Here is a 14,009-nt window from a genome sequence, read left to right on the forward strand (position 1 = left end):
TATACTGAGACTTCCTGTGTTCTGTAGGATATTTCTTTGCAGCAGCCACCTCACAGCATACAGCACAATTTTAATGGATGTGTAGTTGAGACACAGAATCCACTACTCACAATAGGTGATTTCTCTACTTACCCCTCTGTGCAGTGACCTCTGCAGAATTCACATGCCTAAAAATTCCCCTACCCCCATACAAGTTAGGGGCTGCTCCAGACCATTTTGTCTATGGCCCACGGTCCATCTCTAAGTCACAGGAAATCACAAAAAAATGTAAACAATTTTAGGCTTAGTGGCAAGAGTTGTAATTGCGAGATTTTTAGGATTTTTTTTTTATCTAGATAACTTGGAAAATTAAAACAAACATTACCAAAAATTATTAAAATATGTTTAATATAAAAAAAAAATGATGTAAACGATAGGAAATTTCCTGGCGACTCTTTCCCTTTAAGGTCAGAATGGGTTTTCAGTCTCTGGATGTGAACAGGGACATGTTTTTAGTTTCTGAGAATGAGCAGAGCTCTTACTAGATGGGGTATTGAAATGGAGTCCATTAGAAAGTTGCAGAAATGAATACGGTATGATAAAGCTTTATGTACAGGAGACTGCAGGTGATGGGCTAAGGGTGTAGCTGAAACCCTAGCAGCACGCAGCAGCCAGGGATTGTGTAACTATACTATAATCCTAGGTCTTTGGCCAGGTGCAGGCAGGGTTATGGCCACAAGCTGCTGCCGCACAGTGTGCTTTATATAATGGGTCATTCTATGTGACTGGGTATGCGTCTGGTGTTACCTGGATGTCCTGATCTAACCTCTATAGACTCCCTGCACTTATATACTGATGTATAGTCATATTGAAAAATAAGTCTAAATTCTCATGGGTAAATGTTCACGCCTTATGCCACTATCCCTCCTACAGTAAATAGCATTGCTGTACTGTATGTAAAGAAACCATAATGGCGATAAACATGGTGTGCTGGCACTTTTGGTAGGTTAGAAGCTCCTGTTCTAAACAGTGAGGGATACTGCCCCCCTCTGGTGTCACCAGATGAGCATATAAAACTCTATGGGCGCCCCTTATCTATGTCTACTGTAGATAGTAGATTCTTTCTTCCTTTGCATTACATGCATGGAGGGGGCACCATTTTTGCTTGCAGTTTGTTTGCATGAGTTCAGGTCCTCTGCTGCACCTTTATTTAACCCTTTGCACTGAATGATGGCAGCTCGGACAAGTCAATGGAGTATATTTTAATAATAATAATAATTTGCACATGTGGTGGCGAGCTAGGGGAGTGGGCTATACCTGGAGGGATCGCCCTGATCTGTGTGTGCGCTGACCGCCGCGTAGTATTAATGTTTTATTTCCAGGGAAGGTTCTGGATTTCATTTCTTGACTATTTTGGGCAGTTATCAATGTTGTTGTCAGCGCCGGCTCTGCCATCCTGCGATATTTACTTACAGATCGGTCCCGACTCTGGTGCCTTGTGGAACTTTATATTTATTCGACCTCCTTCAGCTAATATTGGTTATGGGGGTAGTTGGAGCTGGCAGGGATTCTAGGTCTGACCCTTGGGTATGTTGCAGGGCAGTCAGGTGCCCATATGGTCTAAACTTCTGATCCAAGCAGGTTTACAAGATTTTTGGAGGTAGTGGCCTAATATACTAAGGTCTTGGTACCATGTTCTAGTCCTGACTTCTGAGACCTGCAGGGAGAAGATGTGGTGGCTGCTTGTAACTCACTTTCAGCTCTGCTTCATCTTGGCCTCTAATACTATTTGTTCCATGTATGTAAATAAACACTAAATGTTCACACTCATTGGTGGCAATGTCAAAATAAACCACTGTGCCACTTCTATCCTGCGCCTCATGTTTCTGTTGTCGCCGTCTGACCATAGGGATTTACAGCAGTAATAAGTCTGTCCAGCTATTCCATTGCACAGGAAGTGACATCACTGCTGTCTAGGTGCACGGGAAGTGACATCACTGCTGTCTTGGTGCACGGGAAGTGACATCACTGCTGTCTAGGTGCACGGGAAGTGACATCACTGCTGTCTAGGTGCACGGGAAGTGACATTACTGCTGTCTAGGTGCTCTATTACACAGCAGGTGATGTCATTTCCTGTGTAATACAGCAGCCATGATCTCTTTGCTGCTCTCCAGGTACATTATAGAAGAACTTAAGTGGTTCTTGGTCATGTCAACAAAGACATCTGCACTTAGCAATATGATATGTGACACTATGAAGATATGGTGAGCTGAGCCAAATAGGTTTTGTTTCACACTTTATATACTAAAGCAATGATGTCTCTTTCCAGACATGTTAACAAAAAAATGACATCACTGCATTCCCGAATATGTTATATTCTACAGCTATGACCTCACTTCTCCCCATGTTGTTTTATAATAGAGGTGACATCACTGCACTCCATGTGTAATATCTGCTGTATTTTGGGCATGTGTTTTTTTACCTACAGATATGAGCTATTTTATATTGCAATGACTTCACCTATTTCCAGAGATATATTCTATTATACACGAGGTTGAGATTACTTTATATTCTATATCTGTGACTTCACTGCTTTCCAGGTATGTGTTATATTAGACAAATGTGACATTACTACTATTCAGATGTGATATCAGTGCTGTCCTGGATTTAGTGTTGTCACTGTTACACAGAGGTAGGCATGATTTGGCACTCCAGCTGTTGTGGAACTACAACTCCTAGCATCCATACTTGTCTGTTGTTCTGCGAGCTACCCACAGAAGTGAATGGCTCCTGCTGGACGATGTTTCTATAGCAGCTGGAGGGCCAAAGGTTGCCGATCCCTGCCCTAAGTTATATTATACAGGAGGCATACACATCACGGCTGTCTGGGTAGGATTTATACCTATAGAGCACTGACGTCTCTGCTCACCACAGATCTGATACTATACAAGGGACTTTACAGTTATATAATATCCCTCTCAATTTATGATCGGTATTCACTAGAGATATACAGTGTTATTTATATGTACTGCCCTCTGCCAAAAACTCTCCAGATATGGACATGACCACAACATATGCTCTATATTAGCTGAAATGCCATTGAAGCTTAGCTTATCTTTGTGACAGATAAGTTTCTGTTCGTTGAGGGTCTGACCGATGAGACTCGCACCGATCCTGAGAACGTTTGCATTTTACCTTTGTAGTGGAGGTGGATGCAGATGCCCTATCCTATTGGCAGAAGATAAATATTTTTTTGTGGCTTAACCCCCTTTTAGGGTGACTACATTTTTCTACTGTTATGATCTGTTGGAAAGCAAAAAAAAGTGTATAATATACAATCTGTATTTCCATAAGATTTCACCGTACCCTTCTCTACCACCTTTGCTAATTTTGTGATCTCCTCTGTCTTCAACAATCCTGCCCTATAATTCAGTAAGCACCCGGTGTCCCACAACGATGTAAACATTGCAAAACTCACTTTCCTCTTTTGCTGGCAGTATAATGGGAGTCCACCCTGTTGTTGGTATGGTTTCCTATAAAAGAAGAAAGGTTCTGGTGGGCTCCGAAGTGCCAAAAGTCCTAGAAAGGATGGAAGACAAAAGAGGATGATCACAGAATCTTCCTCCACAACATTGAGCACTCTCAAGAAGGGAGGCATAGTCTTGTGAATGTCTACACTTGAGACACCTTTATGAATCCACAGGGTTCTCTCAAACTAATGGTAAACTGACAATACACTTTAGGTATCCGTTGTCCATGACCTAGCGGTGTATATAAATTAGACCTGGGGAGAAAGCTGCTGCTAGACGCCTCCGGCAGTGGTTTACGTCTCAGAAGAGTAACAAGGACTGGGCAGTCCCAAGTCTCTGATCCTTATCAGGAGTTGCAAGAGATGATTGGACAATACACATCTTTAATACGAACAGAAAAGTCAGATAAAACGTTCGCGTTCCTCAAAAACTTATGAAAAGGTGAGTCAGTTTTGGAATAAGATTCTTTGGCCAGACAATCCAACATTAATGTGTAGCAGAGTAATGGGAAGAGTCTGCAGAGTGAAAGAAAAGAAGCATGAGCTGTAGTAGATACACATAAGCAATGTTATAGTATGGGCAGGTATGGTGTGTACTGAAGACGTGACTGCTGATAGTAGAAGCAGAAATAAGTCGTGTGGACTTTACAAGGGGTGCGGCTAAGAGGAAATGCAAACTCTAGATAACACATCCTAGTTTCCAACCAGAAGGAAAAAAGCTACTTACTGCAATCAACCCTGTCCGTCTGTCTATCCCCCATGTCTCCCTATATATTATATTTACCCTTGTGTCACTAATCTCAAATCAGGGGTTTAACAAGGAGATACATAGCAAAACTTGTAATGGAGTCTCACTCTACATGAACACCTAAGCAGCGCTGTGATGTCACAGTACAGGGATAATACACACAGTGACGTCACCAGTGCAGGGATAATACACACAGTGACGTCACAGTGCAGGGATAATACACACAGTGACGTCACAGTGCAGGGATAATACACACAGTGACGTCACAGTGCAGGGATAATACACACAGTGACGTCACAGTGCAGAGATAATACACACAGTGACGTCACAGTACAGAGATAATACACACAGTGATGTCATAGTACAGGGATAATCTATACAGTGATGTCACAGTATGACACAACATGAACACTGACATTATGGCACAGATATAACACACACAAAACGATCATAAGATAAGATGATAATCCTTTATAGTCCCATTATGGGGAAATTCAGCATTCGTCATTGTGTACCACCACAGAATATGAATACAGTATTTATAATGATGCCACATGCAGGGAATATGATGTCCCTGTAAAGTAAAGGAAACACATTTAGTTTTCCACATCTCCTTCCATCTGCCACAGATATGTCACTCATTGTACCCCAGCCCCCCATGGGCCCCCTTAGCCCCCACAGCAGCTGCACCCTGGTAGTTATGCCCATGCTTACACGTCTGCCTTCTATATATAGCCACACTGGGCTTTTCTAACTTCAATGTAAGCTTTCTGTAAATTGTAAATGGTTTTACTAATAGCACTGCATTCTTTTTATACATTGAATTAACCCCTTAATGGCTGCAGTATCCTCATTGCATTCTTCCTACCATGTTGTAACCTATTAGATACAGGAAAGGGTTCACTAACTTCTATATTAGGTCTCATCTCTTATTGTCTACACTTGTACTTGTTTATCCTGCGGCTGCTGTTTATTAGGTCATAGGGATATTCCTTTGCATAGGAGGTAACTTCTTATAAATGAAATGCCCCTTTACCCTTTAAGGACCCACGTAGCGAGTCACAGCCAAGAAAGTGCTAAGGAGAAAAAAAAAAAAAACATGGAGAAAAGGCATTGCATTTTTTTTCGCAGCACATTTCACAGAAAGTCCGTCGAGGTTTCTTTTGCAGATTTCCTGTCCCTATTATAGCTATACCGAAAATACCAGCGTTTCTGTAGGTATAATTAATAATGTAATACTTTGTGAAATCACAGCATGTCTGCTGCAGATATCTTTCTGCAATGCAATTGTAAAATGCTGCGAACAAATCAAGGCGTATACTCTATGTGGGGCCCCAGGCTTAGGATAGCAGCACACGACCGTGTGTCAGTCAGATTTACCGGATTGAACTTGGTGCTGGGAGCGGGACTCCTAGCAGTATAGTTATCTATGATGCAAGGAGTCCCTGCCTCCCAGTGACATATTGTCCTATATTGTGATTGATACAGGACAGTGTTGCTGGGAGGCAGCAGACACCTGCAACCCCTGGTTCACATTCGTGTATGTATTCTGACTGGGGGAGTCCTCATGAGGAACCCCCGAACAGAATACAATTGCAAGCGCTGTGCTGTAAATGCTCACAGACCCCATAGACTATAATGGGATCCGTGTGCTTGCCACAGACTGTCCGCAAAATTGATTCATGCGGGCAGTGCGCGGCAAGCACACAGACCCCATTATAGTCTATGGGATCCCTGAGCTTTTACAGTACAGCACTTGCAATTGCGCTGGTATTCCGTCTGGGGGGGGGGGGGGTCTCCATACGGACTCCTTCCGGACAGAACACATACGCTAATGTGAACCATGCTTAGGCTGACATCTCGGCCTTTGAAGCTGGTAACAACTAATGGACCAGGTGAAAATGTCTGCTAACCGGCCAATGCAAGGTTTTTATCAACTGAAATCACAAATTGTCTCCTGTCCATTGTGATGTGGTCTCTGCTGAAGTACAGTACAGACCAAAAGTTTGGACACACCTTCTCATTCAAAGAGTTTTCTGTATTTTCATGACTATATAATTGTAGATTCACACTGAAGGCATCAAAACTATGAAGTAACACATGTGGAGACATGCAGTACTCTGTGTCCGGTTTAAAATAGCGGTTTCGTGGCGGAGAGCATAAAACGCTCACCGGCGCTCACGGCCAGACCCGGTCTTCTGCATGCAGAAGACGGAAACCTGAAAACGGAGTCCGGGCGCTAGTGTGAACCCAGCGTAAGTAAAGAAAAATAAGTGGCCATCATTACTTTAAGAAATGAAGGTCAGTCAGTCCAAAAAATTGGGAAAACTTTGAAAGTGTCCCCAAGTGCAGTTGCAAAAACCATCAAGTGCTACAAAGAAACTGGCTCACATGAGGACCGCTCCAGGAAAGGAAGACCAAGAGTCACCTCTGCTGCAGAGGATAAGTTCATCCGAGTCACCAGCCTCAGAAATCGCAGGTTAACAGCAGCTCAGATTAGAGATCAGGTCAATGCCACACAGAGTTCTAGCAGCAGACACATCTCTACAACAACTGGTAAGAGGAGACTTTGTGCAGCCGCCGGCCTTCATGTAAAATAGCTGCTAGAAAACCACTGCTAAGGACAGGCAACAAGCACAAGAGACTTGTTTGGGCTAAAGAACACAAGGAATGGACATTAGACCAGTGGAAATCTGTGCTTTGGTCTGACGAGTCCAAATTTGAGAACTTTGGTGCCATCCACCGTGTTTTTGTGCGACGCAGAAAAGGTGAAAGGATGGACCCTACATGCCTGGTTCCCACCGTGAAGCATGGAGGAGGAGGTGTGGGGGGCTTTGTTGGTGACACTGTTGGGGATTTATTCAAAATTGAAGGCATACTGAACCAGCATGGCTACCACAGCATCTGGCATCGGCTTCTATTCCATCCGGTTTGCGTTTAGTTGGACCATCATTTCTTTTTCAACAGGACAATGACCCCAAACACCTCCAGGCTGTGTAAGGGCTATCTGACCAAGAAGGAGAGTGATGGGGTGCTACGCCAGATGACCTGGCCTCCACAGTCACCAGACCTGAAAGATGGTTTGGGGTGAGCTGGACCACAGAGTGAAGGCAAAAGGGCCAACAAGTGCTAAGTATCTCTGGGAACTCCTTCAAGACTGTTGGAAGACCATTTCAGGTGATTACCTCTTAAAGCTCATCAAGAGAATGCCAACAGGGTGCAAAGCAGGAATCAAAGCAAAAGGTGGCTACTTTGAAGAACCTAGAATATAAGACAGACTTTCAGTTGTGTCACACTTTTATGTTAAGTATATAATTCCACGTGTGTTACTTCATAGTTTTGATGCCTTCAGTGTGAATCTACAATTGTCAGTCATGAAAATACAGAAAACTCTTTGAATGAGAAGGTGTGTCCAAACTTTTAGTCTGTACTGTATATATGGACTAAATGTAAGTGACAACCGTGACATTATTAGTCTTCAGATATATTATACATGAATGACAACCAAATAAAAGGACAGAACAGTATCCAGCGGAACATTAGAGAGGTCCATGGTGTAATAATCTGCAGAATATACAGTCCTATGAAAAAGTTTGGGCACCCCTATTAATCTTAATCATTTTTAGTTCTAAATATTTTGGTGTTTGCAACAGCCATTTCAGTTTGATATATCTAATAACTGATGGACACAGTAATATTTCAGGATTGAAATGAGGTTTATTGTACTAACAGAAAATGCGCAATATGCATTAAACCAAAATTTGACCGGTGCAAAAATATGGGCACCTCAACAGAAAAGTGACATTAATATTTAGTACATCCTCCTTTTGCCTCTAGTCGCTTCCTGTAGCTTTTAATCAGTTCCTGGATCCTGGATGAAGGTATTTTGGACCATTTCTTTCTACAAAACAATTCAAGTTCAGTTAAGTTTGATGGTCGCCGAACATGGACAGCCCGCTCTCAAATGATCTGAAAACAAAGATTGTTCAACATAGTTGTTCAGGGGAAGGATACAAAACGTTGTCTCAGAGATTTAACCTGTCAGTTTCCACTGTGAGGAACATAGTAAGGAGATGGAAGACCACAGGGACAGTTCTTGTTAAGCCCAGAAGTGGCAGGCCAAGAAAAATATCAGAAAGGCAGAGAAGAAGAATGGTGAGAACAGTCAAGGACAATCCACAGACCACCTCCAAAGAGCTGCAGCATCATCTTGCTGCAGATGGTGTCACTGTGCATCGGTCAACTATACAGCGCACTTTGCACAAATAGAAGCTGTATGGGAGAGTGATGAGAAAGAAGCCGTTTCTGCACGTACGCCACAAATAGAGTTGCCTGAGGTATGAAAAAGCACATTTGGACAAGGCAGCTTCATTTTGGAAACAAAAATTGAGTTGTTTGGTTATAAAAAAAAGGCGTTATGCATGGCGTCCAAAAAGAAACAGCATTCCAAGAAAAACACATGCTACCCACTGTAAAATTTGGTGGAGGTTCCATCATGCTTTGGGGCTGTGTGGCCAATGCCGGCATCGGGAATCTTGTTAAAGTTGAGAGTCGCATGGATTCCACTCAGTATCAGCAGATTCTTGAGAATAATGTTCAAGAATCAGTGACGAAGTTGAAGTTACGCCGGGGATGGATATTTCAGCAAGACAATGATCCAAAACACCGCTCCAAATCCTCAGGCATTCATGCAGAGGAACAATTACAATGTTCTGGAATGGCCATCCCAGTCCCCAGACCTGAATATCATTGAACATCTGTGGGATGATTTGAAGCGGGCTGTCCATGCTCGGCGACCATCTAACTTAACTGAACTTGAATTGTTTGTCCAAAATACCTTTATCCAGGATCCAGGAACTGATTAAAAACTACAGGAAGCGACTAGAGGCTGTTATCTTTGCAAAAGGAGGATGTACTAAATATTAATGTCACTTTTCTGTTGAGGTGCCCATACTTTTGCACCGGTCAAATTTTGGTTTAATGCATATTGCACATTTTCTGTTAGTACAATAAACCTCATTTCAATCCTGAAATATTACTGTGTCCATCAGTTATTAGATATATCAAACTGAAATGGCTGTTGCAAATACCAAAATATTTAGAACTAAAAATGATTAAGATTAATAGGGGTGCCCAAACTTTTTCATAGGACTGTATCACTATACACATGGAGCTGAGTTAACTCAAATCTCTGCAATTGGTTGAACTACTGCAGCGTGATACCTTATTACAGAGGGCAACAAAAATCAATGAAAATGCATTAAAAAAACATTTTCCAATGACTTTCTGTAATGAGATTTCACGCGATTTAACCAAATCTAGAATTTCGGGTTAACTCTGCTACATCTGTATATTAGGAGACAGAGAAAACACAGTAATGTAAAGAGGAAAGGGATGTAATAACTTGCAATATATATGACTCTGTTAAGTGGTAGACAGGACAGAACAATTTTCTGTAAATCCGTTGTCTGCAAAATACAGAAATCTAGGTATCAGAGACAAGAGAGGACCGAGCAATGTTCTGCAGCTGTTCAGTGTTCTCAGTGGTTGGATTGAGGGTATTATACACAGGATTAGTTAATCTTCACACATTCCCTCTGATCTCCCACAATCCGCTCTTGTCATTGTGTCTTTTCTCCACCAGGTGGCATAGTACAGAGCACTGTTTGTCAGTCCTGTGTCTGGTGAGGACACCGATTTTCTCTTGGTGTAGCTCCCTGTACTGCTCTGTCTACAGGTCAGTCTGTCCATGTATGAGCAGATTTATGTCTCTTCCTCATCTCTAGAATTATGGAGCTAAGGTTTGGGGTGCAAACATGACTCTTATATCCTTCTGCTCCCCCATACAAGTCCCCTGCACACTCAAACTGCCCCTAGGGCTGATCACATTGATCACATTTAACTTTAGGCACTTTATTATTAGGTCAAGTCACTGACTAATGTACTCATACTGTGACAGCGGTTTTAAAGTCGAGTAATATTGTGTGAGGCCAGGGCTACATGACGATTTTTGATGCCACTCCCATCATCCCGTAACTCCTTCCCCAATGTAAATGAATGGAGTTGCCCTGTAATGCCAAGGGTGACACGACAGCGTGCAGCAAATAAAATCCAGCAGTGTTCGATCTTATTGCAACTAGAAGTTGCTATCGTGGCACACTTGGGGTCACAATGCAACTTCATTCACTTACATTGGTTAAGGAGTCGAAGGGCAACACGATGATCTATGTTCACACTGCAAGAGTCACAGCTAAAGTTGTCAAATAGCCATATATTTGACATTGCCGTCCCCCCCGCAGAAACCAAATTCCTGCACACACTATTATGTCCCATAGTGGTCCCTGCACACAGTATTATACCCCATAGTGGCCCCTGCACACAGTATTATCCCTCATAGTGACCCCTGCACACAGTATTATGCCCCATAGTGACCCCTGCACACAGTATTATCCCCCATAGTGGCCCCTGCACACAGTATTATCCCCCATAGTGGCCCCTGTACACAGTACTATCCCCCATAGTGGCCCCTGCACACAGTATTATGTCCCATAGTAGCCCCTGCACACAGTATCATCCCCCATAGTGGTCCCTGCACACAGTATTATCCCCAATAGTGTCCCCTGCACACAGTATTATGTCCCATAGTGGCCCCTGCACACAGTATTATGCCCCATAGTAGCCCCTGCACACAGTATCATCCCCCATAGTAGCCCCTGCACACAGTATCATCCCCCATAGTGGCCCCTGCACACAGTATCATCCCCCATAGTGGCCCCTGCACACAGTATTATGCCCCATAGTAGCCCCTGCACACAGTATTATACCCCATAGTGACTCCTGCACACACTATTATGCCCCATAGTGGCCCCTGCACACAGTATTATGCCCCATAGTGGCCCCTGCACACAGTATTATGCCCCATAGTGACCCCTGCACACAGTATTATGCCCCATAGTGGCCCCTGCACACACTATTATGCCCCATAGTGGCCCCTGCACACACTATTATGCCCAATTGCGGACCACCCATGAACAATTATTGATGATCGGAGACCCAGGGAAGGATACAAACATAAAAAAAAAAAAAAATTTAATTAGCTCTCCCTGGCTCTGGCGCACTCTCTTCTACTTTTGGTCATCTTCAATGTTCAATGTTCAATGTTCAATTTTCTGTAAATCCGTTGTCTGCAAAATACAGAAATCTAGGTATCAGAGACAAGAGAGGACCGAGCAATGTTCTGCAGCTGTTCAGTGTTCTCAGTGGTTGGATTGAGGGTATTATACACAGGATTAGTTAATCTTCACACATTCCCTCTGATCTCCCACAATCCGCTCTTGTCATTGTGTCTTTTCTCCACCAGGTGGCATAGTACAGAGCACTGTTTGTCAGTCCTGTGTCTGGTGAGGACACCGATTTTCTCTTGGTGTAGCTCCCTGTACTGCTCTGTCTACAGGTCAGTCTGTCCATGTATGAGCAGATTTATGTCTCTTCCTCATCTCTAGAATTATGGAGCTAAGGTTTGGGGTGCAAACATGACTCTTATATCCTTCTGCTCCCCCATACAAGTCCCCTGCACACTCAAACTGCCCCTAGGGCTGATCACATTGATCACATTTAACTTTAGGCACTTTATTATTAGGTCAAGTCACTGACTAATGTACTCATACTGTGACAGCGGTTTTAAAGTCGAGTAATATTGTGTGAGGCCAGGGCTACATGACGATTTTTGATGCCACTCCCATCATCCCGTAACTCCTTCCCCAATGTAAATGAATGGAGTTGCCCTGTAATGCCAAGGGTGACACGACAGCGTGCAGCAAATAAAATCCAGCAGTGTTCGATCTTATTGCAACTAGAAGTTGCTATCGTGGCACACTTGGGGTCACAATGCAACTTCATTCACTTACATTGGTTAAGGAGTCGAAGGGCAACACGATGATCTATGTTCACACTGCAAGAGTCACAGCTAAAGTTGTCAAATAGCCATATATTTGACATTGCCGTCCCCCCCGCAGAAACCCAAATTCCTGCACACACTATTATGTCCCATAGTGGTCCCTGCACACAGTATTATACCCCATAGTGGCCCCTGCACACAGTATTATCCCTCATAGTGACCCCTGCACACAGTATTATGCCCCATAGTGACCCCTGCACACAGTATTATCCCCCATAGTGGCCCCTGCACACAGTATTATCCCCCATAGTGGCCCCTGTACACAGTACTATCCCCCATAGTGGCCCCTGCACACAGTATTATGTCCCATAGTAGCCCCTGCACACAGTATCATCCCCCATAGTGGTCCCTGCACACAGTATTATCCCCAATAGTGTCCCCTGCACACAGTATTATGTCCCATAGTGGCCCCTGCACACAGTATTATGCCCCATAGTGACCCCTGCACACAGTATTATCCCCCATAGTGACCCCTGCACACAGTATTATCCCCCATAGTGGCCCCTGCACACAGTATTATCCCCCATAGTGGCCCCTGCACACAGTATTATGCCCCATAGTGACCCCTGCACACAGTATTATGCCCCATAGTAGCCCCTGCACACAGTATCATCCCCCATAGTGGCCCCTGCACACAGTATTATGCCCCATAGTAGCCCCTGCACACAGTATCATCCCCCATAGTAGCCCCTGCACACAGTATCATCCCCCATAGTGGCCCCTGCACACAGTATCATCCCCCATAGTGGCCCCTGCACACAGTATTATGCCCCATAGTAGCCCCTGCACACAGTATTATACCCCATAGTGACTCCTGCACACACTATTATGCCCCATAGTGGCCCCTGCACACAGTATTATGCCCCATAGTGGCCCCTGCACACAGTATTATGCCCCATAGTGGCCCCTGCACACACTATTATGCCCCATAGTGGCCCCTGCACACACTATTATGCCCAATTGCGGACCACCCATGAACAATTATTGATGATCGGAGACCCAGGGAAGGATACAAACATAAAAAAAAAAAAAAATTTAATTAGCTCTCCCTGGCTCTGGCGCACTCTCTTCTACTTTTGGTCATCTTCAATGTTGGACCAGACATCATGTGAGCCAGGCCTGCGCTGCGATGCATAAGGATGCAACTTGGCCTGCGTGACGTCACTAAGCAGGCCCGAAGCCTGCCGGAGCACAGGAGAGGTAAGTAACATTGTTTTTTATGGCCCCTCACATCTCCTGGCTTCAGAGTATAATGATAGCGGTGTCTGTTGGGGTTTGAGGGCTTGCGGCCTTACCAATCCCCGCTCCTTCTCACAGCCGCCTCCGCAGAAGAGGAAGCCCAGACGGCCATGAGCCAGAGTGAGGATCGGTAAGTAAACTGGGTCCGTTACTTGCTGGGGTTACTTCAGAAGGTAACAACCTATTAAAACATCATGGGCTCGCCGGGCCCCCTAATGTCCTGGGCCCTGTGGCAGCTGCTATCCCCGGTATTTATACCACTGCTTGTACCTAATACACCAATATTAAAGAACATGCGCAGCTTTGCTTTAGCTTTGCAATTCTTTTTATGTAAATGTATAACCTATCATCTGTATATCATGTATTAATATGAAGAATAAAATCTGTCATAAATCATGATGTGCCAGTGTATTCTCCCGTAAGATTTCCTTCTCCACCCAAGGCCCCCATGCACACGACCGTAGTTGGTTTCTGTAATGTTATCCACAATTAGGGATAGTATACTGGCCCATTCATTTCTATGACCCCTTACACAGGTCTGTATTTTTTACTGATCA

Source organism: Leptodactylus fuscus, chromosome 6, assembly GCF_031893055.1.
Source record: "Leptodactylus fuscus isolate aLepFus1 chromosome 6, aLepFus1.hap2, whole genome shotgun sequence".
Lineage (NCBI taxonomy): Eukaryota > Metazoa > Chordata > Amphibia > Anura > Leptodactylidae > Leptodactylus > Leptodactylus fuscus.